The 2,143-nt window shown below is 57.4% G+C and overlaps 1 protein-coding gene across 1 annotated transcript in view; it reads left to right on the plus strand.

Moving 5' to 3' along the window:
• The window catches only part of NECTIN4 (nectin cell adhesion molecule 4), a 25,893-nt gene that overhangs the window by 585 nt on the left and 23,165 nt on the right, over window positions 1–2,143 (plus strand). The gene's annotated exons all lie outside the window — the stretch shown is intronic.

The following is a 2,143-nucleotide window of genomic DNA, read 5'->3' on the forward strand; positions in this document are numbered from 1 at the left end:
GAATGGTGGAGAGGTGGGGTAAGGATAGAGAATTTCTTGATTTTTTTTTTTAATTTTAAATGTTTATTTTGGGGACGGGGACAGAGGATCTGAAGCAGGCTCTGAGCTGTCAGCACAGAGTCCTATGCAGGGCTCGAACTCATGAACCGTGTGAGATCATAACCTGAGCTGAAGTCGGGCACTTAACCGACTGAGCCACCCAGGTGCCCCGAAAATCTTGACTATTTAAAGGACTCGGTGACACTGAAGAGGAAGTCGTCATTGGGTCCCACTGTTGAGTGGTTGAAATGGAGGGTGGCCGAGGACAAGTAGGCATTCAGAAATTTCTCTTTAGGTCTTTGTGTCTCTGTTTCAGGCTTTGGCTCAGCGTCTTGGTCTCTGAATTACCCCCACCCCCATCCATTACTCCGTGTGTGTGTGTGTGTGTGTGTGTGTGTGTGTGTATGTGTGTGTGTTTCTCCCCCGACTCCTTGACTCCTTTCTTTCTCCAGGTTTCTACCTGTCTCACTGTGCCTTGAGATCTGTCACTCCCCATTTCTACTTTTGTGTTTCTCTCTCCGAATCTACTCGTCGCTCTCTCTCTCCCTCTCTCTTTTTTTTTTCTTTCATAGTTTATTGTCAAATTGGTTTCCACATAACACTCAGTGCTCATCCCAATCTCTCTCTCTTGCTGTGCAGAGCCAACCATCTGACTTTCCTTCAAGGAGCCTTGGAACCTTCCAGGAGGGGCCAGGCTTCTCTCCTTTGGCTGTGATCTAGACTGTACAGCCAGTTTGGGGCACAGTCAGAGGGTATATGGGTGACTGATGAGGATCTGAGGGAGCTTCACCGTGCGGGGCATTTTCAGGGATAGGATTGCCCCACCGAAGACCTTAGGGGCCGGAGGCCTAGGTCCAGGGAGGGAAGCTGACTGCCAAGGGGGCCGGGGGGCGGTGTCACCCGACAGATTCCAGTCTTAACTCCTGTAGCCTTTCCTTTACGGACCTGATCTTCGCAGGAAGGAATTCTCTCTCTCTTTCCTGATCCCTAGTCCTTCTTTTCTTATGGCACTTCTAGAAATGGAGAAACCGAGGTTCAAACGGGCTTCAAGGTGATGCTGGAGGGGCGTCACAAGGGGTGCATCTTGGGGGGTGCATTTGGGGGATGCTCAGCAGGGGAGTCAGGGGCCTGCTCAGCTCACCTCCGCCCCTGCCCCCGCCCCCACTGTGTGTCGGGGCTGCAAGCCGATGCAGGACACAGTGCAGGTCTCCCAAGTGCGGTGGGAGTGAGGCTGAGAATGAGTTGTGCTGCAGCGGGGCCTTGGGGGGCGTCTGGAAACCCAAGGCCTGGGCCCTGCTTCTGGGGGGGGGAGGGGCAGGCCAAGCTGGAACCTGGGCACCCAGGACTAGGCCCCTCGGCGGCTGCACTGCGTCCTGGCCTCTGACCGCCTCTGACCGGAACAGCCACGCGGCTGCTGGGCGCTGGCCCCGGAAACAGCCTGAGCCTCAGGTCTGAGGTGACTTGGGTCTTGGAAGGGAGAGGAGGAGGGAGCTTGGGTTTACAAGATGAGCAGGTGAATGTTCCCGGAAGCAGGGCTTCCCGGTCCCCTGGATCCGCGGGGCCACTCTCCGCGCTGCAGCCGTCCCGCTGCCCCCAGCACCTGGTCCAAGGTTGACGCTTGATTGTAGAGCCCGAGAGGCTTGCTTTCCCCTGCGCTGGCTGGTGGCAGGAGCTCAGGCCGATGGCAGGAAGTGGCTGTCTTTGGTCTGGACAGGCCCCGTGTCCCCAGCATCCAGGCTGTTCTTTGGGGGTGAGCCGGAGAACCTCCAAAGGCCTGGAGCACCGGAAGGTACCCTGGGGGTGCAGGCTCTGTGGAGCGGCTGGCCCTTCGGGGCTGCCTCCACTCTCCCAGCAGGTGGGCTTCCTGGGAGGAGCCAGAAGGAGGCAGGGAGCACNAGCAAGCCCGGCCCCCTGAGTGCTGAGTATGGTCCTCACCAAGGAACGGGGCTGGGTGCTGGGGAGCACGGGGCCTCCGGAATAGGGAAATAGGAACAGCTTAGCGCGTGTCAGATGGAACGGTTAGATGAAATCTTTCGGAAAACAGGATGCCACCATCCTAATCCTGGGCACAGTGTTCCTCCAGCTGCTGGGGGGGGGGGTAGGG

The sequence above is a fragment of the Crocuta crocuta genome, unplaced genomic scaffold (assembly GCF_008692635.1).
Source record: "Crocuta crocuta isolate KB4526 unplaced genomic scaffold, BGI_CrCroc_1.0 scaffold133, whole genome shotgun sequence".
NCBI classification, from domain to species: Eukaryota; Metazoa; Chordata; class Mammalia; order Carnivora; family Hyaenidae; genus Crocuta; species Crocuta crocuta.